General features: G+C 38.6%; 1 long non-coding RNA gene across 1 annotated transcript; it reads left to right on the top strand.

Annotated features, from left to right (window-relative positions):
* The first annotated feature begins 2,530 nt into the window (after positions 1 to 2,530).
* LOC138043759 (uncharacterized) lies at positions 2,531 to 26,319 on the top strand. Its single transcript, XR_011131328.1, has 4 exons — positions 2,531 to 2,733; positions 5,065 to 5,198; positions 25,500 to 25,578; positions 26,212 to 26,319. It is a non-coding gene; the product is annotated as an uncharacterized lncRNA (long non-coding RNA).

Below are 26,319 nucleotides of genomic sequence, written 5' to 3'. Positions count from 1 at the left end.
GAGCAGAAATAACATTTTTCGCAAAAGTGTCAAAAATGGCCATTTTTGGCAAAGTAGCAAAGGGGGGACCAAAGGAAAATTTTCAAAAATGGCCGATTTTTTGGTCGAACTTCCGAAGGCTAAAAAAATAGGAAATACAAGTCGCCTGATAGCCTAATTAGTATGGATTGAAAGCTAAACTATCCTAGATTTGTGCTATGCAAAAAACCGCATGAAAAAAGACCTATTAGAGCAGAAATAACATTTTTCGCAAAAGTGTCAAAAATGGCCATTTTTGGCAAAGTAGCAAAGGGGGGACCAAAGGAAAATTTTCAAAAATGGCCGATTTTTTGGTCGAACTTCCGAAGGCTAAAAAAATAGGAAATACAAGTCGCCTGATCCCCTAATTAGTATGGATTGAAAGCTAAACTATCCTAGATTTGTGCTATGCAAAAAACCGCATGAAAAAAGACCTATTAGAGCAGAAATAACATTTTTCGCAAAAGTGTCAAAAATGGCCATTTTTGGCAAAGTAGCAAAGGGGGGACCAAAGGAAAATTTTCAAAAATGGCCGATTTTTTGGTCGAACTTCCGAAGGCTAAAAAAATAGGAAATACAAGTCGCCTGATGTCATAATTAGTATGGATTGAAAGCTAAACTATCCTAGATTTGTGCTATGCAAAAAACCGCATGAAAAAAGACCTATTAGAGCAGAAATAACATTTTTCGCAAAAGTGTCAAAAATGGCCATTTTTGGCAAAGTAGCAAAGGGGGGACCAAAGGAAAATTTTCAAAAATGGCCGATTTTTTGGTCGAACTTCCGAAGGCTAAAAAAATAGGAAATACAAGTCGCCTGATAGCCTAATTAGTATGGATTGAAAGCTAAACTATCCTAGATTTGTGCTATGCAAAAAACCGCATGAAAAAAGACCTATTAGAGCAGAAATAACATTTTTCGCAAAAGTGTCAAAAATGGCCATTTTTGGCAAAGTAGCAAAGGGGGGACCAAAGGAAAATTTTCAAAAATGGCCGATTTTTTGGTCGAACTTCCGAAGGCTAAAAAAATAGGAAATACAAGTCGCCTGATAGCCTAATTAGTATGGATTGAAAGCTAAACTATCCTAGATTTGTGCTATGCAAAAAACCGCATGAAAAAAGACCTATTAGAGCAGAAATAACATTTTTCGCAAAAGTGTCAAAAATGGCCATTTTTGGCAAAGTAGCAAAGGGGGGACCAAAGGAAAATTTTCAAAAATGGCCGATTTTTTGGTCGAACTTCCGAAGGCTAAAAAAATAGGAAATACAAGTCGCCTGATAGCCTAATTAGTATGGATTGAAAGCTAAACTATCCTAGATTTGTGCTATGCAAAAAACCGCATGAAAAAAGACCTATTAGAGCAGAAATAACATTTTTCGCAAAAGTGTCAAAAATGGCCATTTTTGGCAAAGTAGCAAAGGGGGGACCAAAGGAAAATTTTCAAAAATGGCCGATTTTTTGGTCGAACTTCCGAAGGCTAAAAAAATAGGAAATACAAGTCGCCTGATAGCCTAATTAGTATGGATTGAAAGCTAAACTATCCTAGATTTGTGCTATGCAAAAAACCGCATGAAAAAAGACCTATTAGAGCAGAAATAACATTTTTCGCAAAAGTGTCAAAAATGGCCATTTTTGGCAAAGTAGCAAAGGGGGGACCAAAGGAAAATTTTCAAAAATGGCCGATTTTTTGGTCGAACTTCCGAAGGCTAAAAAAATAGGAAATACAAGTCGCATGATGGCCTAATTAGTATGGATTGAAAGCTAAACTATCCTAGATTTGTGCTATGCAAAAAACCGCATGAAAAAAGACCTATTAGAGCAGAAATAACATTTTTCGCAAAAGTGTCAAAAATGGCCATTTTTGGCAAAGTAGCAAAGGGGGGACCAAAGGAAAATTTTCAAAAATGGCCGATTTTTTGGTCGAACTTCCGAAGGCTAAAAAAATAGGAAATACAAGTAGTACGTCTAAACAAATTTAATTTTAATTGGTTTCGAAAGGCATTGTGGGTAATTGGTGGCAGTTGAGAAACGGAAGGTTCGCGGTTTTTTTAAAAAGTTTATTTTATAAGTGTTGAGCTGTCCAGTCCTATCGATGAAAAATGTGGCTGGCTGTATTTGTTTTTAAGCACAACTTAGCGAAATGTCACTTATAGGACTTGGAATATCTTCAGAACGGTAAGATCGATAACCTTACTTGTGAACGCTCTGAGTCTTTTTACGAACCTCGTTTGGCGTACCTGTTACAGTAAGATCATCTCTCGCCCTTGGTTTCTTTCAAAGGCTTTCCTCTACCCACCATTCCAGCTTCATGATGCCAGACTGGGGGCTTCTGAAGAGACAACCCGCACTTATATTTTGGTAAGATATACCTACCTTGGTGTTTCAGATGGCACGTCACGAAGAAACAATACTTTTCCTTCCCAAACTGCCCTTGGGGTGGGGAGTTTGTTTTCATTTATTACAGCAACTTATCTTCGCTCTTTGTATATAATATGTCAAACGTATCCTTTTAAGTTTTCACTGATGCCTCACATGATTTTTTTTCCTATCATATATTTAGTCACGTTTGCGACCTTTTGGGGCAAAGTCACGCAACTCTGTCTCTCATCATCTGAACTATCATACGATTATAGTATCGTGCAAAATTCGTGCAAAAGAAACGTGTTTTGTTCGATTGAGACGCTTGGGCGAAGTTGGGGACTCGGGTTTGTACGGAGGTGAGCAAAAGACTTCCAAGTAAGGTTTTTTACGGAGAGAAATCAATCTCGCAGTACATACCTCGAGTTCATTCTCTTAGGGTTCAGCGTGAGAGCGTTCTTAACATCATTAACATGTTCTTAAAGTTGTGTGGCGGGTGTACCTTCAGTAAGTTCGACTACTAATAATGACCTGTTAGACTTCAGTTTTTCATTTCTTTATCTTTATTCCTATTGTCGCTTAACAAAACTAAAGAGATTTTTAACTGACTCTCAACCTGGGTGTGTTCTTAGTATGACTCGTTAGTTATTAATCCAGCAGACCAGTGTACAAAACACACATGATACAGGTCGTTGTCTTACCAATACAGAAACAACCCTCACCATTTACCGACATTGAATGCTTACATTAATAATGCATGTAATTCAACTGAGTGGAGTGAAATGTGGTCTGAAATCATACGTGCACCAGTTCTATTTAAAATCACAAGTATGATTTCAGACCAAAATTGCACAACATGAAGTTTAATTACCACTTTATTACATCCATTTAGAAATCACACAGTAATCATTTAATCGCTAAATTACAGGATTTTAGTCAGTACCAATATTTTATTGATCCAGTTAGGAACAAAAAAAATAGTGCGAGTTGGGAATAAATTACACTGCTGAGAGCCAATCAGATTGCAAGGATCTTTATATCCCCTGCCCATTGGTATAATTGCACTCTCATTAAGACATCCAACAGTCAGTTTCATTTTACCTCTGTGTATAGTTTACACTTAAAAGGATATTAATAACAAATACACTTCATAATTATACTGTGATAACAAATTACATGTAAGATTGGCATACTGATGCTTGTGCTTTTATACTCAGAAAACTGGTAAAGTGTGTGTATATATATATGGTTATATAATAATCATTACAGTACATGAGAGCTGCATGTGGATTATCAAAGGAAAGGAAAGGAATTTTATTTCAGTGTCTAGTCGTTCTAGCGCTGGAGCACTAATTGGGGACACTGTAAACCGAAATTAACAATTAATGCAAATTAAGTTAAATGTTGGTTTTTGAAGTGAGGGGAAGACTGGAGTACCCGGAGAAAAACCTGTTGGTGCAGAGTAGAAAACCAACAGCAACTCAACCCACATTATGACGCCGAGTCTGGGAAACGAACCCAGGCCGCGTTGGTGGGAGGCGAGTGCTCTCACCACTACGCCATCCCTGTACATGTACCTCCATCAGAGTTAAGCATCAAGTAAAAGCAGTTGTAAAGAAAGCCTGAAAAAATATAGGCGGCTTGAGCGTATGTCTGTGTGATTGTGCTGCACTAGTTATTCTAATAATTATTGGTAGAGAGTGCTGTGCAATCTTACTATAATGATAGGTGTCCTACACAAGCCTAGATTTCTTCAGGCTTTTGTCACAATTGCTTAAGTTGCTGGTTAATTGTGGTGATCTCTAACTCCCATGTATTCAATTTCCATACTTCAAATATATGAGCATTTCAGATATATGTTCTGTATCATTCCTGCTTTTGATAATTCCTTTAAATTCAAATATTTGAACTTTTAACTAAGGTTTACTTGGCAATTGCATTTTATACCTGTTGGCCAGAATGTGCGTAATGTTTACTCTTAAAGTGCTGCTATGGTCAAAAAATCAGTTCGTTTTTTTCCTTGAGATTTTGAAAGTGCATGTGATTGCTCAACACTTGACTGGCAAAAATTTAAGCTGATTCTTATCCAAAGGCTATTTACTTTCAGTGTAAGTTTTGGATTTTCAGGGTCCACACAAAACTCACGTTCCAAACTGACCGATTGGACCTCAGAGGGTTGGATCTAGGGAAAAGTGACATTGTTTACTCACTATAAGCTTAAAATTTCAGTGTGTGAACACAACTTATTATATATGCAAAACATGAGTTTAAAAGTCTGAAAGCCTCAAACGCCTTTGCTGCATATTTACCCTTTGAACCAGCCAGACTTAGTATTTTACTCTGTCTAATGCCAGACGATTTTACTCGTCAATGGGGATCCCTCAGGAGTCAATGGGTTTAATGTTGCCATTAATTCAGCTGCATACACACACGCACACTGCATTCTTAACCTATTGAGTCCTTGATGTCATTTTATCCTCAATCCTCAATCCAGCCCTCTGATTTTAAAGGTAGTAATGGCAGACCATTAAACAGGAAAATTCCAGTTAAAATAAACAGGTGTCTTTTTGGAATAAAGGCTTAAAACTTCGATCAGTTACTGTTTAGTTTTGAAATCTAAAGAAAATAAAAATTGTTTTTGGTCATAGTAGCACTTTAGACTCACATTATTTTTTACCCTTTCTCAACAGATATGGATTTACACTTGGTTGGAAGATATCATTGCCCTGCAGAACTAATAGAGGCATAACTCAATCTGATTGAGCTCCCAAATTGTTTCAATGCCTTGCCATATACCATTTCTTACGTGTGCATTAATTCACTGGTAAGAGTAAGGTTTGTTTCTTTTATGCATCATAGGAACTTCAATTTATGCCAACTTTGAACAATATTATTTTAACTGCAAATTGAAAGCACCTTTTGTGCCCATGATATTTTCCATTTTTTAATCACATTACAATGACAATTTGCAAATAAGTAAGTAAGTAAGATGCTGGTAGCTGACTATCTTCTTCAACTGCAGCACCCAGGCCTGGGTCAGTTACATTTCATACAACTCCTGAACCTCTATTCCCACTGTATAAAGTAGCAAGGCATTGAAGTTCTTTTGTGCATCATTCACCACTCCCTTAGCCACCAGAAAGTATTGAAGCGATTGGAGCCACTTCTTCCACCATGTTGCTCACACTGACGAATTACCTTTGCAATCAAACAATGCTAGGGTTTGAATTTCAATGTTTACTGCCATCATTGTGCAAAATCAATCCCATCCTTGTTGCCAGTGTTAAATACTGAGAAACCAACTGGTTGTTACAGCTACGATGGATTAAACCAGATTATCATTAAATACTGTAATCAACCACACAACATGTTTTCACAACAGCCTCGTTTTAATGCACATCCTTCAAACAAACCACTAACTAACAAATAAATCACAAAGATCATATTCCTTTAATTTTCACCATAGTCATCAAACAGATGTTAGCATCAGATTGTCTAGTTTTATCCTTTTTCTCACACATTCACTTACTCACTCCCTGAAAAAAATTAGAAGTTGTTTTGTACATGTATCAGGAAGATGTTTAATTGTTAAACAGAGATTTTCTATACACTATACTAGAAATTTTAGCAACACCTCCATCACTCAGTAATCTTGAGCCCTTGGTATGTTTTCAGGCGTTTTGATTTGGTAGCATAATATTGTAACTGAAGCTAAATCTGAGTGACCCCAGCTTGAACACAGACGGTCCTCTGACACCAGCCATGAAATCTCAGACAGCGACCCGGTTATGGTTCCTGTAAACATCCTAACAGTCACATTACAGAGAGCTGCTGAACTGTATTCAGCCTGTATTCAACAAAGTTGACTACTGTAATTGCATTTGTGCAATGACCTGATAGATTGTATGGAGCATGACCTGGGATTGGTTGATCATTACGGCTATTTGGGCCTCGGGAAGCACGAAAGTGGCACAAGCACCAAGTGGAGCGCGCTAGACTCTCCACCCAGCTTGGGGTCATGTGACTGGCATCATTTGGCCATTAATCCTTACTCGATACAGTGTATTTGTTTTATGAAACAGGTACTCTGAAGAGAGGTGTTGCTAATCTCACTACCTTAATAATCAACTTTTAAGTCTTTGTAAGTCTATTCCTCTATTTTATATACACAAACTTCACGTGTTATCCAGGCAAACTTTGCTGTCATTGGTGAGCTGTGCCCTTTTGCAATTCAGTCCTAATACTGCAAGTAAAGGGTGATTAGCACTGCCAAATATCATTATTTTAGTATTAACTACAATCGATGTGAGTCTATTCACCTACTGATGTACACACACTTCACATGTTATCCAGGCAAACTTTGCTGTCATTTTTTATGCTTGCAGTGTATCAGAAAGATGTTTATATATTCAACAATCGTTTTCTTTACACTATACAATGTACAGGATAGCAACACCTCCATCATTCGGGAATCTTAAGCCCTTGGTATGTTATCAGGCGTTTCGATTTGGTGGCATTGTCACTGAAGCTAACTCTGAGTGACCCCAGCTTGAACACAGACTGTCCTCTGACACCAGCCATGAAATCTCAGACAGCGACCCGGTTATGGTTCCTGTAAACATCCTAACAGTCACAATACAGAGAGCTGCTGAACTGTATTCAGCCTGTATTCAACAAAGTTGACTACTGTAATTGTGTGCAATGACCTGTTAGATTGTATGGAGCATGACCTGGGATTGGTTGATCATCACGGCTATGTGGGCCTTGGGAAGCGCGAGAGTGGCACAAGCACCAAGTGGAGCGCGCTAGACTCTCCACCCAGCTTGGGGTCACGTGACTGGCATCATTTGGCCATCTATCCTTACTCGATATTTGTTTTATGAAACAGGTTATGAAGAGGGGTGTTGCTTTCCCACACACAGCTAATTAACATCTAGCTGTGGTACTTTGCTCTGACATCAAACATGGACTGTACAGCGGCAGCCAGAGGCGTCTTCATATGCTTTCAGCCTGATATCGGGAGCTGCGCCCTTTTGCAATTCAGTCCTAATACTGCAAGTAAAGGATGATTAGCACTGTCAATGATAATATTATTATTACCTACAATTGATGTGAGTCTATTCATCTATTGATGTACACATACTTCACATGTTATCCAGGCAAAGTAATTGCTGTCATTCGTGATCCTTGCAATGCGTTTTGTCCAATCTGTGATGATCAGATTATGGACTGTTTTGTCACGTTTTGCTGGGTCTTTTTATCAAGACATGCAGTTATCACCAGCCTGAAATTACTAGAAATTAAGCAACACCTCCATCACTTGGGAATCTTAAGCCCTTGGTATGTTATCAGGTGTTTTGATTTGGTACCATAATTGTAACTGACGGTAAATCTGAGTGACCCCAGCTTGAACACAGACGGTCCTCTGACACCATCCATGAAATCTCAGACAGCGAACCGGTAATGGTTCCTGTAAACATCCTAACAGTCACATTACAGAGAGCTGCTGAACTGTATTCAGCCTGTATTCAACAAAGTTGACTGCTGTAATTGTGTGCAATGACCGGTTAGATTGTATGGAGCATGACCTGGGATTGCTTGATCATCACGGCTATGTGGGCCTTGGGAAGTGCGAGAGTGGCACAAGCACCAAGTGGAGCGCGCTTGACTCTCCACCCAGCTTGGGGTCACATGACTGGCATCATTTGGCCATCTATCCTTACTCAATATTTGTTTAATGAAACCGGGTATGAAGAGGGATGTTGCTTTCCCACGCACAGCTAATTAACATCTACAATAGCTATGGTACTTTGCTCTCACATCAAACATGGACTGTACAGCGGCAGCCAGAGGCGTCTTCATATGCTTTCAGCCTGGTATCGGGAGCTGCGCCCTTTTCCAATTCAGTCCTAATACTGCAAGTAAAGGGTGATTAGCACTGCCAATGATAATATTATTATTAACTACAATTGATGTGAGTCTATTCATCTATTGATGTACACACACTTCACATGTTATCCAGGCAAACTAATTGCTGTCATTCGCGATCCTTGCAAGGTGTTTTGTCCAATCTGTGATGATCAGATTATGGACTGTTTTGTCAAGTTTTGCTGGGTGGTTTTATCAAGAGATGCAGTTATCACCAGGATGAAATTACTAGAAATTAAGCAACACCTCTATCACTTGGGAATGTTAAGCCCTTGGTATGTTATCAGGCATTTTGATTTGGTAGCATAATTGTAACTGAAGCTAAATCTGAGTGACCCCAGCTTGAACACAGACGGTCCTCTGACACCAGCCATGAAATCTCAGACAGCGACCCGGTTATGGTTCCTGTAAACATCCTAACAGTCACAATACAGAGAGCTGCTGAACTGTATTCAGCCTGTATTCAACAAAGTTGACTACTGTAATTGTGTGCAATGGCCTGATAGATTGTATGGAGCATGACCTGGGATTGGTTGATCATCACGGCTATTTGGGCCTCGGGAAGCACGAAAGTGGCACAAGCACCAAGTGGAGCGCGCTAGACTCTCCACCCAGCTTGGGGTCACGTGACTGGCATCATTTGGCCATCAATCCTTACTGTATATTTGTTTTATGAAACAGGTGCTATGAAGAGAGGTGTTGCTATTATCTCACTACCTTAATAATCAACTTTTAAGTCTTTGTAAGTCTATTCCTCTATTTTATATACACAAACTTCACGTGTTATCCAGGTAAACTTTGCTGTCATTGGTTAAGGTTAGGTTTTGACTTTCTCAGGATATGGTGTTTTTAGTTCTCAGGCCATGTCCTTAGGGACTTGTCACGCATTCATTCCAAGAATGCGCCATACTCTTACAATTTTTCACAAACTCTTGATATCAATAAATTATTACAAAAAGAAAAAAAACGACCTGTTGCTGTTTTAATCTGTAACAATCATCATATTATATGTCTTACAGGGAGGTTTCAATGAGCGACGCAATTAAGACCAGGCTGATTATCAAAGTTTATGCCCACTGTATCTTACATGAGGCCGCCCTTCAAATATCACAGCAAGCTGGCAAAAAGCATCACTTCCATTGATTTAAAAACCAAGCCCTGTAAATGCACAAAAACAAAAACAGCACACACGTGCACTCTACCTTTTGTTGTTAAAATCTGTAATGATCATTATATCATGTGATTATGTGTTTTACAGGGAGGGAGGTTTCAATGAGCGACGCAATTAAGACCAGGCTGATTATCAAAGTTTATGCCCACTGTATCTTACATGAGGCCGCCCTTCAAATATCACAGCAAGCTGGCAAAAAGCATCGCTTCCATTGATTTAAAAACCAAACCCTGTAAATGCACAAAAAAAAAAAACAACACACATCTACTCTACTTTTTGTTGTGAAAATTGGTAATGATCAGTATATCATGTGATCATGTGTTTTACAGGGAGGGAGGTTTCAATGAGCGACGCAATTAAGACCAGGCTTATTATCAAAGTTTATGCCCACTGTATCTTACATGAGGCCGCCCTTCAAATATCACAGCAAGCTGGCAAAAAGCATCGCTTCCATTGATTTAAAAACCAAACCCTGTAAATGCACAAAAAAAAAAAACAACACACATCTACTCTACTTTTTGTTGTGAAAATTGGAAATGATCAGTATATCATGTGATCATGTGTTTTACAGGGAGGGAGGTTTCAATGAGCGACGCAATTAAGACCAGGCTGATTATCAAAGTTTATGCCCACTGTATCTTACATGAGGCCGCCCTTCAAATATCACAGCAAGCTGGCAAAAAGCATCACTTCCATTGATTTAAAAACCAAACCCTGTCAATGCACAAAAACAAAAACAACACACACATGCACTCTACCTTTAAATTTGTTGTTAAAATCTGTAATGATCAGTATATTATGTCATTGTGTTTTACAGGGAGGGAGGTTTCAATGAGCGCTGCAGTTAAGACCAGGCTGATTATCAAAGCACCGGTTCCATTTATTTTAAGACCATTAGAAAGTACATGTACTTGTTTATGTACATCTCTTATTACATTTTCATTTAAAATTCATCTACATTGTACTTGCAGTAAGTTAATAATGTTTGTACAGTGTTACACGTAGGGGTTCATTGGGTCATGTACACAATTTTATTATTGCTCCATGCCATCCAGCTTACCTTCTCAGACTTAAGAAAGTTTTAATGCAAGGCATTCTTCAAGCTGGAAAAAAGAAGTTACGTTAAGTATGTCATTTGTAATACTAGGACATGTACCTAGACAAATTTTGTCTTTGTTTACTTACTGAAACCAAGAATTTCTGAGGGTTTTAAATTTTGTGAAAAAAACAAAAAACACATATTGGCTGCACCATACATTTCTTGGGGGCAGTGTTTATAAGTGTAGTCCACATACCATCAAGGACTGGTTTGTCAGGCTGGGCCAATATTTTTTTCATTCCACAGTGAACTGGCCTCAGTACCTCTAGAGTTTTTTTTCTTCTTCGCATAATCTGTGCCCTTGAAAGGTAATTAGTTTCTCACTTGACTGCAAATCAAGCTCACTTGTTCTAGCAGGTAGTCTTGATCTTTTGTCCCTCACTTCACACTCATTTGTCAATTTCATCTATCTGTCAAAATTTCACAGTTATATTAAAATTTGAAATTATTATTATTATTATTATTATTATATTAAAATTTAACAATTAGATTATTTAATAATATGATTTATTATGTATCATTAGTTAATATTTAAATAGAAAAAGTTTTATTTATTTATTTATTTACTTATTTATTCGTTCATTTTTTACTTTAATATTTTGTGGATCATGGAAAAAATAAAATTAATATAACTAGATGTAGTGAGGATATGAAAATAGAAAATGAGACAAAGCGAGTGAGAGACATTGCTAAGCTTCCATGGACCTCCTTCTCTCTGACACTGCACTGTACTACATAACTGTCATAGCTAGGCTAGCTACCTTTCGTTTCCTCTGACGGATTCGCTCTTATGTGCGATGAAGTTAAGCCTGCAATTCTTTAAGTTCCACAGATTTTTTGTCAAGTTGAGACTTTCTTTAATGCATTCATCACAATCCAATTTCTTTTGCAATTCTTCATGCATTCGCTCCTTTTTGAGGCGACTGTACAGTCCCAATGGGAAGTGTCTCTTTGAATGTGCCCTAAAAGACCATTGGTTTTTTGCAGTGGAACAGGGACAAGGCGCAGAAAGAAACAGACAGATAACTCGAAGAGATGTGAAACTAAAATGGTATGGTTTTCGACTCCAATCATGCCCTATTTTTTCCCCGCTTCTACAACAAATATGGCTTCATGACACACCATCACAAAACTTGTGATCCGAAGAAACTGAAAATACCCGCCTTGTCTACGTAGAAAAGACCCAGTCCCCCCAAAAACCCATTTTCTTGGCTTCTTTTAAATGGCTGGCACAAACGCCAAATGTGTTTTGTCCAATCTGTGATGATCAGATTATGGACTGTTTTGTCAAGTTTTGCTGGGTGGTTTTATCAAGAGATTCAGTTATCACCAGGCTGAAATTACTAGAAATTAAGCAACACCTCCATCACTTGGGAATCTTAAGCCCTTGGTATGTTATCAGGCGTTTTGATTTGATAGCATAATTGTAACTGAAGCTAGATCTGAGTGACCCCAGCTTGAACACAGACGGTCCTCTGACACCAGCCATGAAATCTCAGACAGTGACCCGGTTATGGTTCCTGTAAATATCCTAACAGTCACATTACAGAGAGCTGCTGAACTGTATTCAGCCTGTATTCAACAAAGTTGACTACTGTAATTGTGTGCAATGACCTGATAGATTGTATGGAGCATGACCTGGGATTGCTTGATCATCACGGCTATTTGGGCCTCGGGAAGCGCGAAAGTGGCACAAGCACCAAGTAGAGCGCGCTAGACTCTCCACCCAGCTTGGGGTCACATGACTGGCATCATTTGGCCATCTATCCTTACTCGATATTTGTTTTATGAAACAGGTGCTATGAAGAGAGGTGTTGCTAATCTCACTGACCTTAATATTCAACTTTTACTAAAAAAAACGACCTGTTGCTGTTTTAATCTGTAACGATCATCATATTATATGTTTTACAGGGAGGTTTCAATGAGTGACGCAATTAAGACCAGGCTGATTATCAAAGTTTATGCCCACTGTATCTTACATGAGGCCGCCCTTCAAATATCACAGCAAGCTGGCAAAAAGCATCACTTCCATTGATTTAAAAACCAAACCCTGTAAATGCACAAAAACAAAGACAACACACACATGCACTCTACCTTTTGTTGTTAAAATCTGTAATGATCAGTATATTATGTGATTATGTGTTTTACAGGGAGGGAGGTTTCAATGAGCGCTACAGTTAAGACCAGGCTGATTATCAAAGCACCGGTTCCATTTATTTTAAGACCATTAGAGAGTACATGTACTTGTTTATGTACATCTCTTATTACAGTTTCATTTAAAATTCATCTACACTGTACTTGCAGTAAGTTAATAATGTTTGTACAGTGTTACACGTAGGGGTTCATTGGGTCATGTACACAATTTCATTATTGCTCCATGCCATCCAGCTTACCTTCTCAGACTTAAGAAAGTTTTAATGCAAGGCATTCTTCAAGCTGGAAAAAAAGAAGTTACGTTAAGTATGTCATTTGTAATACTAGGACATGTACCTAGACAAATTTTGACTTTGTTTACTTACTGAAACCAAGAATTTCTGAGGGTTTTAAATTTTGTGAAAAAAACAAAAAACACATATTGGCTGCACCATACATTTCTTGGGGGCAGTGCTTATAAGTGTAGTCCACATACCATCAAGGACTGGTTTGTCAGGCTGGGCCAATATTTTTTTCATCCCACAGTGAACTGGCCTCAGTACTTCTAGAGTTTTTTTTCTTCTTCGCATAATCTGTGCCCTTGAAAGGTAATTAGTTTCTCACTTGACTGCAAATCAAGCTCACTTGTTCTAGCAGGTAGTCTTGATCTTTTGTTCCTCACTTCACACTCATTTATCAATTCATTAATCTGTCAAAATTTGACAGTTAAATTAAAATTTCAAATTATTATTATTATTATTATAATTTTATTATTATTATTATTATTATTATTATTATTATATTAAAATTTAACAATTATATTATTTAATAATATAATTTATTATATATTATTAGTTAATATTTAAATAGAAAAAGTTTTCTTTATTTATTTATTTATTCATTTCTTCCTTAAATATTTTGTGGATGATGGAAAAAATAAAATTAATATAAATTAATATATGTAGTGAGTATATGAAAATAGAAAATGAGACAAAGCAAGTGAGAGGCATTACTAAGCTTCCATGGACCTCCTTCTCTCCTACACTGCACTGTACTGCATAACTGTCATAGCTAGGCTAGCTACCTTTCGTTTCCTCTGACAGATTTGCTCTTCTGTGCGATGAAGTTAAGCCTGCAATTCTTTACGTTCCACAGATTTTTTGTCAAGTTGAGACTATTTCTTTAATACGTTCATCACAATCCAATTTCTTTTGCAATTCTTCATGCATTCGCTACTTTTTGAGGCGACTGTACAGTCCCAATGGGAAGTGTCTCTTTGAATGTGCCCTAAAAGACCATTGGTTTTTTGCAGTGGAACGGGAACAAGGCGCAGAAAGAAACAGACAGATAACTCGAAGAGATGTGAAACTAAAATGGTATGGTTTTCGATTTCCATATAAATTTCGAGAAACAAAAAAAAATTTACAGTAAAAACTCACCTCGGGAGCTCTCTCGGGAACGTCAACTTTGGTGCTTTCGACTCCAATCATGCCCTAATTTTTCGCCGCTTCTACAACAAATATGGCTTCATGACACACCATCGGAAAGCTTGTGATCGGAAGAAACTCAAAATACCCGCCTTGTCTACGTAGAAAAGACCCAGTCCCCCCAAAAACCCATTTCTTGGCCTCTTTTAAACGGCTGGCACAAAGGCAGAAAACCCGTAGGTCTTTGTGCATTTGTTGGCGGTCATCTTTTGGTACTTTGCTCTGACATCAAACATGGACTGTACAGCGGCAGCCAGAGGTATCTTCATATGCTTTCAGCCTGATATCGGGAGCTGCGCCCTTGTGCAATTCAGTCCTAATACTGCAAGTAAAGGGTGATTAGCACTGCCAATGATAATATTATTATTAACTACAATTGATGTTAGTCTATTCATCTATTGATGTACACACACTTCACATGTTATCCAGGGAAACTAATTGCTGTCATTCGTGATCCTTGCAATGTGTTTTGTCCAATCTGTGATGATCAGATTATGGACTGTTTTGTCAAGTTTTGCTGGGTGGTTTTATCAAGAGATTCAGTTATCACCAGGCTGAAATTACTAGAAATTAAGCAACACCTCCATCACTTGGGAATCTTAAGCCCTTGGTATGTTATCAGGCTTTTTGATTTGATAGCATAATTGTAACTGAAGCTAGATCTGAGTGACCCCAGCTTGAACACAGACGGTCCTCTGACACCAGCCATTTAATCTCAGGCAGCGAACCGGTTGTGGTTCCTGTAAACATCCTAACAGTCACATTACAGAGAGCTGCTGAACTGTATTCAGCCTGTATTCAACAAAGTTGACTACTGTAATTGTGTGCAATGACCTGATAGATTGTATGGAGCATGACCTGGGATTGGTTGATCATCACGGCTATTTGGGCCTCGGGAAGCGCGAAAGTGGCACAAGCACCAAGTGGAGCGCGCTAGACTTTTCACCCAGCTTGGGGTCACATGACTGGCATCATTTGGCCATCTAGCCTTACTCGATATTTGTTTTATGAAACAGGTGCTATGAAGAGAGGTGTTGCTAATCTCCCTGACCTTAATATTCAACTTTTACTAAAAAAAACGACCTGTTGCTGTTTTAATCTGTAACGATCATCATATTATATGTTTTACAGGGAGGTTTCAATGAGTGACGCAATTAAGACCAGGCTGATTATCAAAGTTTATGCCCACTGTATCTTACATGAGGCCGCCCTTCAAATATCACAGCAAGCTGGCAAAAAGCATCACTTCCATTGATTTAAAAACCAAACCCTGTAAATGCACAAAAACAAAGACAGCACACACATGCACTCTACCTTTTGTTGTTAAAATCTGTAATGATCAGTATAATATGTGATTATGTGTTTTACAGGGAGGGAGGTTTCAATGAGCGCTACAGTTAAGACCAGGCTGCTTATCAAAGCAGCGGTTCCATTTATTTTAAGACCATTAGAAAGTACATGTACTTGTTTATGTACATCTCTTATTACAGTTTCATTTAAAATTCATCTGCACTGTACTTGCAGTAAGTTAATAATGTTTGTACAGTGTTACACGTAGGGGTTCAGTGGGTCATGTACACTATTTCATTATTGCTCCATGCCATCCAGCTTACCTTCTCAGACTTAAGAAAGTTTTAATGCAAGGCATTCTTCAAGCTGGAAAAAAGAAGTTACGTTAAGTATGTCATTTGTAATACTAGGACATGTACAGACAAATTTTGACTTTGTTTACTTACTGAAACCAAGAATTTCTGAGGGTTTTAAATTTTGTGAAAAAAACCAAAAACACATATTGGCTGCACCATACATTTCTTGGGGGAGTGCTTATAAGTGTAGTCCACATACCATCAAGGACTGGTTTGTCAGGCTGGGCCAATATTTTTTTCATCCCACAGTGAACTGGCCTCAGTACTTCTAGAGTTTTTTTTCTTCTTCGCATAATCTGTGCCCTTGAAAGGTAATTAGTTTCTCACTTGACTGCAAATCAAGCTCACTTGTTCTAGCAGGTAGTCTTGATCTTTTGTTCCTCACTTCACACTCATTTGTCAATTCATGAATCTGTCAAAATTTGACAGTTAAATTAAAATTTCAAATTATTGTTATTATTATTATTATTATTATATTAAAATTTAACAATTTTATTATTTAATAATATAATTTATTATATATTATTAGTTAATATTTAAATAGAAAAAGTTTTGTTTATTTATTTATTTAATATTTATTCATTCATTTCTTACTTTAATAACTTGTGGATGATGGAAAAAATAAAATTAATATAAATTAATATATGTAGTGAGGATATTAAAATAGAAAATGAGACAAAGCGAGTGAGAGACATTACTAAGCTTCCATGGACCTCCCTCTCTCCTACATTGCACTGTACTACATAACTGTCATAGCTAGGCTAGCTACCTTTCGTTTCCTCTGACAGATTCGCTCTTCTGTGCGATGAAGTTAAGCCTGAAATTCTTTAAGTTCCACAGATTTTTTGTCAAGTTGAGACTTTATTTCTTTAATACGTTCATCACAATCCAATTTCTTTTGCAATTCTTCATGCATTCGTTCCTTTTTGAGGCGACCGTACAGTCCCAATGGGAAGTGTCTCTTTGAATGTGCCCTAAAAGACCATTGGTTTTTTGCAGTGGAACGGGGACAAGGCAAAGGGTATGGTTTTCGATTTCCATATAAATTTCGAGAAACAAAAAAAACTTTACAGTAAAAACTCACCTTGGGAGCTCTTCGGGAACGTCAACTTCGGTGCTTTCGACTCCAATCATGCCCTAATTTTTCGCCGCTTCTACAACAAATATGGCTTCATGACACACCATCGGAAAGCTTGTGATCGGAAGAAACTGAAAATACCCGCCTTAAGTCTACGTAGAAAAGACCCAGTCCCCACAAAAACCCATTTTCTTGGCCTCTTTTAAACGGTTGGCACAAAGGCAGAAAACCCATAGGTCTTTGTGCGTTTGTTAGCGGTCATCTTGACAATTCAAGCTTGGCTGTTGCTCAACATGTAAATTTTGAAGATCATTCCTTAAGTTTCACCACAAACATCAAACAGATTTTAGCATCAGATTGTCTAGTTTTAACTTTTTTCTCACACAGTCACTTTCTTACTCCCTGAAAAAATTAGAAGTTGTTTTGTTTCAGGAAGATACATTCTACAAGAACATACTGGAAATTAAGCAACACCTTCATTACTCGGGAATCTTGAGCCCTTGGTATGTTATCAGGCGTTTTGATTTGGTAGCGTAATTGTAACTGAAGCTAACTCTGAATGACCCCAGCTTGAACACAGACCGTCCTCTGACACCAGCCATGAAATCTCAGACAGCGACCCGGTTATGGTTCCTGTAAACATCCTAACAGTCACATTACAGAGAGCTGCTGAACTGTATTCAGCCTGTATTCAACAAAGTTGACTACTGTAATTGTGTGCAATGACCTGATAGATTGTATGGAGCATGACCTGGGATTGGTTGATCATCACGGCTATGTGGGCCTTGGGAAGTGCGGGAGTGGCACAAGCACCAAGTGGAGCGCGCTAGGCTCTCCACCCAGCTTGGGGTCACGTGACTGGCATCATTTGGCCATCTATCTTTACTCGATATTTGTTTTATGAAACAGGTTATGAAGAGGGGTGTTCCTTTCCCATGCACAGCTAATTAACATCTAGCTGTGGTACTTTGCTCTGACATCAAACATGGACTGTACAGCGGCAGCCAGAGGCGTCTTCATATGCTTTCAGCCTGATATCGGGAGCTGCGCCCTTTTGCAATTCAGTCCTAATACTGCAAGTAAAGGGTGATTAGCACTGCCAATGACAATATTATTATTAACTACAATAATTATTGATGTTAGTCTATTCATCTATTGATGTACACACACTTCACATGTTATCCAGGGAAACTAATTGCTGTCATTCGTGATCCTTGCAATGTGTTTTGTCCAATCTGTGATGATCAGATTATGGACTGTTTTGTCAAGTTTTGCTGGGTGGTTTTATCAAGAGATTCAGTTATCACCAGGCTGAAATTACTAGAAATTAAGCAACACCTCCATCACTTGGGAATCTTAAGACCTTGGTATGTTATCAGGCGTCTTGATTTGATAGCATAATTGTAACTGAAGCTAGATCTGAGTGACCCCAGCTTGAACACAGACGGTCCTCTGACACCAGCCATGAAATCTCAGACAGCGACCCGGTTATGGTTCCTGTAAACATCCTAACAGTCACATTACAGAGAGCTGCTGAACTGTATTCAGCCTGTATTCAACAAAGTTGACTACTGTAATTGTGTGCAATGACCTGATAGATTGTATGGAGCATGACCTGGGATTGGTTGATCATCACGGCTATTTGGGCCTCGGGAAGCGCAAAAGTGGCACAAGCACCAAATGGAGCGCGCTAGACTCTCCACCCAGCTTGGGGTCACATGACTGGCATCATTTGGCCATCTATCCTTATTCGATATTTGTTTTATGAAACAGGTGCTATGAAGAGAGGTGTTGCTAATCTCACTGACCTTAATATTCAACTTTTACTAAAAAAAACGACCTGTTGCTGTTTTAATCTGTAACGATCATCATATTATATGTTTTACAGGGAGGTTTCAATGAGCGACGCAATTAAGACCAGGCTGATTATCAAAGTTTATGCCCACTGTATCTTACATGAGGCCGCCCTTCAAATATCACAGCAAGCTGGCAAAAAGCATCACTTCTATTGATTTAAAAACCAAGCCCTGTAAATGCACAAAAACAAAAACAGCACACACATGCACTCTACCTTTTGTTGTTAAAATCTGTAATGATCAGTATATCCTGTGATTATGTGTTTTACAGGGAGGGAGGTTTCAATGAGCGACGCAATTAAGACCAGGCTGATTATCAAAGTTTATGTCCACTGTATCTTACCTGAGGCCGCCCTTCAAATATCACAGCAAGCTGGCAAAAAGCATCGCTTCCATTGATTTAAAAACCAAACCCTGTAAATGCACAAAAAAAAAACAACACACATGCACTCTACCTTTTGTTGTGAAAATCGGTAATGATCAGTATATCATGTGATCATGTGTTTTACAGGGAGGGAGGTTTCAATGAGCGACGCAATTAAGACCAGGCTGATTATCAAAGTTTATGCCCACTGTATCTTACATGAGGCCGCTATTCAAATATCACAGCAAGCTGGCAAAAAGCATCACTTCCATTGATTTAAAAACCAAACCCTGTAAATGCACAAAAACAAAAACAACACACACATGCACTCTACCTTTTGTTGTTAAAATCTGTAATGATCAGTACATATCAGGTGATTGTGTTTTACAGGGAGGGAGTTTTCAATGAGCGCTGCAGTTAAGACCAGGCTGATTATCAAAGCACCGGTTCCATTTATTTTAAGACCATTAGAAAGTACATGTACTTGTTTATGTACATCTCTTATTACATTTTCATTTAAAATTCATCTACATTGTACTTGCAGTAAGTTAATAATATTTGTACAGTGTTACACGTAGGGGTTCATTGGGTCATGTACACAATTTCATTATTGCTCCATGCCATCCAGCTTACCTTCTCAGACTTAAGAAAGTTTTAATGCAAGGCATTCTTCAAGCTGGAAAAAAGAAGTTACGTTAAGTATGTCATTTGTAATACTAGGACATGTACCTAGACAAATTTTGACTTTGTTTACTTACTGAAACCAAGAATTTCTGAGGGTTTTAAATTTTGTGAAAAAAAACAAAAAACACATATTGGCTGCACCATACATTTCTTGGGGGCAGTGTTTATAAGTGTAGTCCACATACCATCAAGGACTGGTTTGTCAGGCTGGGCCAATATTTTTTTCATCCCACAGTGAACTGGCCTCAGTACCTCTAGAGTTTTTTTTCTTCTTCGCGTAATCTGTGCCCTTGAAAGGTAATTAGTTTCTCACTTGACTGCAAATCAAGCTCACTTGTTCTAGCAGGTAGTCTTGATCTTTTATTCCTCACTTCACACTCATTTGTCAATTCATCTATCTTTCAAAATTTCACAGTTATATTAAAATTTGAAATTATTATTATTATTATTATTATTATTATTATTATATTAAAATTTAACAATTAGATTATTTAATAATATAATTTTTTATGTATCATTTGTTAATTAATATTTAAATAGAAAAAGTTTTATTTATTTATTTATTTATTTATTTATTCATTCCTTTTTTTACTTTAATATTTTGTGGATGATGGAAAAAATAAAATTAATATAAATTAATATGTGTAGTGAGGATATGAAAATAGAAAATCAGACAAAGCGAGTGAGAGACATTACTAAGCTTCCATGGACCTCCTCTCTGACACTGCACTGTACTACATAACTGTCATAGCTCGGCTAGCTACCTTTCCTTTCCTCTGGCGGATTCGCTCTTATGTGCGATGAAGTTAAGCCTGCAATTCTTTAAGTTCCACAGATTTTTTGTCAAGTTGAGACTTTCTTTAATGCGTTCATCACAATCCAATTTCTTTTGCAATTCTTCATGCATTCGCTCCTTTTTGAGGCAACTGTACAGTCCCAATGGGAAGTGTCTCTTTGAATGTGCCCTAAAAGACCATTGGTTTTTTGCAGTGGAACGGGGACAAGGCGCAGAAAGAAACAGACAGATAACTCGAAGAGATGTGAAACTAAAATGGTATGGTTTTCGATTTCCATATAAATTTCGAGAAACAAAAAAAACTTTACAGTGAAAACTCACCTTGGGAGCTCTTCGGGAACGTCAACTTCGGTGCATTCGACTCCAATCATGCCCTAATTTTTCGCCGCTTCTACAACAAATATGGCTTCATGACACACCATCAGAAAGCTTGTGATCCAAAGAAACTGAAAATACCCGCCTTGTCTACGTAGAAAAGACCCAGTCCCCCCAAAAACCCATTTTCTTGGCCTCTTTTAAACGGCTGGCACAAAGGCAGAAAACCCATAGGTCTTTGCGCGTTTGTTAGCGGCCATCTTGACAATTCAAGCCCAAGTTCTTGTGAAACATTTGAGGGGTGGGCTGGCCCCTACGTGTTCTTACTTGGCAGTTGCTCAACATGTAAATTTTGAAGATCATTCCTTAAGTTTCACCACAATCATGAAACAGATTTTAGCATCAGATTGTCTAGTTTTATCCTTTTTCTCACACATTCACTTACTCACTCCCTGAAAAAATTAGAAGTTGTTTTGTATCAGGAAGATACATTCTACAAGATATATACTAGAAATTAAGCAACACCTCCATCACTCGGGAATCTTGAGCCCTTGGTATGTTATCAGGCGTTTTGATTTGGTGGCATTGTAACTGAAGGTAAATCTGAGTGACCCCAGCTTGAACACAGACGGTCCTCTGACACCAGACATGAAATCTCAGACAGCAACCCGGTTATGGTTCCTGTAAACATCCTAACAGTCACAATACAGAGAGCTTCTGAACTGTATTCAGCCTGTAGTCAACAAAGTTGACTACTGTAATTGTGCACAATGACCTGATAGATTGTATGGAGCATGACCTGGGATTGGTTGATCGTCACGGCTATGTGGGCCTTGGGAAGCGCGAGAGTGGCACAAGCACCAAGTGGAGCGCGCCAGACTCTCTACCCAGCTTGGGGTCACGTGACTGGCATCATTTGGCCATCTGTCCTTACTCGATATTTGTTTTATGAAACAGGTGCTATGAAGAGAGGTGTTGCTTTCCCACTGACCTTAATATCCAACTTTTACTACTGTCAATATTTGTGAGACTATTCATCTATTCATGTACACACTCTTCACGTGTTATCAGGGCAAACTTAAATGCTGTCATTGGTGAGCTGTGCCCTTTCGCAATTCGGTCCTAATACTGCAAGTAAAGGGTGATTAGCACTGCCAATTACTATTATTTTATTATTAACTACAATCGATGCGAGTCTGTTCACTTATTGATGTACACACACTTCACGTGTTATCCAGGCAAACGTTACTGTCATTCGTGATGCTTGCGGTGTGTTTTGTCCAATCTGTGACGATCAGATTATGTATTGTTTTGTCAAGTTTTGCTGGGTGGTTTCATCAAGAGATGCGGTTATCACCCGGCTGATCATTATCAAAGTCCATGCACGTTGACACTATGTCGCTAGTAGCAGTCACTTGTGATTTCACAGCAAACTGCTGAATTAATGCACAACCCATTTTCGAAGAGAACTTGATTTGCAGGAACGGTGAAGTTTGTAAACTTCTTGCCTGCCATCAATATGCCTGCATGGCTTTGACTCCCATAACGTCTACAAGCCTTGTGTTTTCTAATCAAGAGTTTGGCTTACATCATAGTCTCGCCCTGTGTTACGATTTTTCTTTCCACATTGGTTTGTCCTGCTCTTGTGAGGTGCGGCTCATTCAATCTCAAGATTGGAGGAGTGTTACAGCTGTAGCTGTAGCATCTCGGAGATCATGGGCAGGAATCCCACCGGGGACCTGAAACTTTTATGAAACAGGTGCTATGAAGAGAGGTGTTGCTTTCCCACTGACCCTAATATCCAACTTTTACTACAATCGTTGTGAGTCTATTCATCGATTGATGTACACATTGGTGATGCTTGGAGTGTGTTTTGTCCGATATGTGGTGATCAGGTTATGTACTGTTTTTTTCAAGCTTTGCTGAGTGGTTTCATCAAGAGGTGCAATTATCACCAAGCTGATCATTAACAAAGTTCCGGCCTGCACATTGACATTATGTCTCTAGTAGCAGTCGCTTGTAATATCATAGGAAACTGGCAATCAATGCACAAAGTTTGTTTCTTTGAAAACCATCCATCCTTCAAGATAATTTGCAGGAACGTTGAAGTTTGTAAAACTCTTGCCTGCCACCAATGTGCTTGGCTTTCATTCCCATAAACTCAACAAGCCTTGTGTTTTTTATTCAAGAGTTTGGCTAACATCATAGTTTCTCCCTGTTTTACGATTTTTATTTCCACATTGGTTTGTCCTGCTATTGCAAGATACAGCTCCTTCAATGTCAATATTGGAGGAGTGTCAGCTAGCTGTAGCGTCTCCGAGATTATGGTTGGGAATCCCACTGGGGGCCTGAATTTTTTGTTTTTTTTTTTTCAGGCTTCTTACTTGGCAGTTGCTCAACATGTAACTTCGACGATCATTCCTTAATTTTCACCATAATCATCAAACTGATTTTAGCATCAGATTGTCTAATTTTATCCTTTTTCTTACACATTCGCTTACTCACTTCATGAAAGATTTTGAAGTTGTTTTCTTATCGGGAAGATGTTTGGTCGTTAAACACCTCCATCACTCGGCGATCTTAAGCCCTTGGTATGTTATCAGGCGTTTTGATTTAGTGGCATTGTAACTGAAGCTAAATCTGAGTGATCCCAGCTGGAACACAGACCAGCTGGAACACAGACCATCCTCTGGCACCACTGGTGCCAGAGGATGGTCTGTGTTCCAGCCATGAAATCTCAGACAGTGACCCGGTTGTGGTTCCTGCAAACATCCTAACAGTCACAATACAGAGAGCTGCTGAACTGAATTTAGCCTGTATTCAACAAAGTTGACTACTTTAATTGTGATTGTATGGAGTATGACCTGGGATTGGTTGATCACGGCTATGTGGGCTTCGGGAAGCAATGAAAGTGACACAAGCACCAAGTGGAGCGCGCTAAACTCTCCACCCAGCTTGGGGTCGCGTGACTGGCATCATTTGGCCATCTATCCTTACTCCATATTTGTTTTATGAAACTGGTGGTATGAAGAGAGGTTTTGCTTTCACACTGACCTTAATATCCAACGTTAATTTCAATCGTTGTGAGTCAGGGGTCTCTGGTATCTCCCACAACAAGCCACAGGAACATGACTCAATTTTTTTCCTAACTTTGGCAGCTTTTTAACGCTGTTTTATGTCATATAACTATAACTGAACGCTGGCTGAAGGTGTCACATAATAATACTTAATTAAATTTGATTTGATAGGCATTTCTACATATCTCTCTGGTAATTACAAACTAAAGGGTACACTGACTCAAAGATTATTTCTTTTCCATAATTAATTCTGTTACTGATGTGCATACACCTCACTAATGTTATCCTGATGTGATTCTTTTACTGATGTACACACGCTTTACATGTTGTCCATACAAACGTTTTGGCTGATAGTGATGCCTGCAGTGTGTAGTACTGCTCGGTAATGATCAGATTATGTACCGTATTGGCAATTTTTGATGGGTGGTTTCAACAAGAGATCCAGTTACATGTATCACCAGACTGATCATTATCAAAGTCCATGCTCATTTACGCTGTGTCGTTAGTAGCAGTCGCTTGTAATATCACTGCAAAGTGGCAATTGATGCACAGTCAAAGTTTGTTGCTTTTAAAACCAAACCCATCTTTTCCAGAAATTTTGCAGGAACTGTGCAGTTTGTAAAATTCTTGCCTGCTACCAATTTGCTTGGGTTTGATTCCCATAGAGTCAAAGAGTGTGTTGTTTTTCAATCAAGGAGTTTGGCTGACATTCTAATTTCTGCCCGCAATTCCAAGTTTATCATTTCCACATTGGTTTAATTTGTCCTGCTCTTAAGGGATACGGCTCCTTCAATGTCAATATTGGAGTTGTATGGTTCTTAACTAGTATCTGAGAGGTCATGGGTGTGAATGCCAATGAATGGCCTAAATATTTTTTCAGGTCTCTCACATGGCAGTTTCTCAACATGTAACTGATCCATAAACATCTCATCAGGCATTGTAATAATTGTACGGGAGCATTGTATGGGATGAGTCTGTTTGAATCTGTTTGAGTTAAATGCTCAAATTTTGTTCTTTTTAAAACCGAACCCATCTTTCAAAAAAATTTGCGGGAACGGCTTAGTTTGTGAAACTCTTTCCTGCTACCAATGTGCTTTGGTTTGACTCCCATAAAGTCAAAGAGCGTGTTGTTTTTCAATCAAGGAGTTTGGCTGACGTCTCAATTTCTGCCTGCATTATCAACTTCATTTCAACATTCGTTTGTCCTGCTCTTAAGAGATATGGCTCCTTTAAATTCAATATTGGAGGAAGTATAGCTCTAGTATCTCTGAGGTCATAGGTGACGGTGAATCCCACTGGGTGCCCTAATTTTTTTTCCAGGGTTCTCACAGGGCAGTTGCTCAATACGTAACTTCAAAGATCATTCCTTAATTTATCCATAAACATCATACAGATATTAGCTGCAGATTCTCTAGATTTTTTAAACAACACCTTTTGTTACATGTTCCCTGACTCTCCTCGTGATTAGTTTCGTTGTTAATTTGATCCTAGGAGATTTTTAAAAACGGTCTTTTTATCCTACGCTGCACTGAAAGCAACATCTTCATCGCACAGGAAGCTCAAGCCAATGGTATGTTAGTCATCAGGCATTTTAATTGTGCAGCAGGAGCATTGTAAATGAAACTAGATGTAAGAAACCCCAGCTTGAACACGGACGGTCCTCTGACACCAGCCATGAAATCTCAGATAGCGACCCGGTTATGGTGCCCGTAACATCCTAACAGTCACGATACAGCAACCTGCTGAACTGCATTCAGCCTGTATTCAACGAAGTTGACTACTGTATCTGTGTAAAATGACCTGTTAGTTTGAATAGCGCATTACCTGGGATTGCTTGATGATCACGGCTATGTGGGTCTTTGGAAAGCGAAAGTGAAACAAGCACCAAGTGGAGTGAGTGAAACTCTCCACCCAGCTTGGGGTCCTGTGACTGGCACTTTTGGCCATCCTTCCTTATTCGATTCGTCTTAGGAAACAGGCAGCACGAAGAGAGGTGTTGCTTTCCTATGGACCTTAATATCAAAGTTGTTCAAAGTATCATTTGCCCCAAATGCAGTTACAAGTATTGTTACTTCTTTTCGTCTTTGGTTTGTTTTGCTCTTAAGAGATATGGCTCCTTCAAATACAATATTGGAGGAGTATAGCTCTAGTATCTCTGAGGTCATGGGTGTGAATCCCACTGAGTGCGCCAATTTTTTTCCAGGTTTCTAACAGGGCAGTTGCTCAACATGTAACTTCAAAGATCATTCCTTAATTTCATCCATCGACATCATGGAGATGTTATCTGCATATTCCGGATTCCTGCTTTTCC

The sequence above is a fragment of the Montipora capricornis genome, chromosome 3 (genome assembly GCF_036669925.1).
Source record: "Montipora capricornis isolate CH-2021 chromosome 3, ASM3666992v2, whole genome shotgun sequence".
In the NCBI taxonomy this organism is placed as follows: Eukaryota; Metazoa; Cnidaria; class Anthozoa; order Scleractinia; family Acroporidae; genus Montipora; species Montipora capricornis.
Note: the sequence above shows the minus strand (reverse complement) of the source record. Positions and strands in the feature narration are given on the sequence as shown.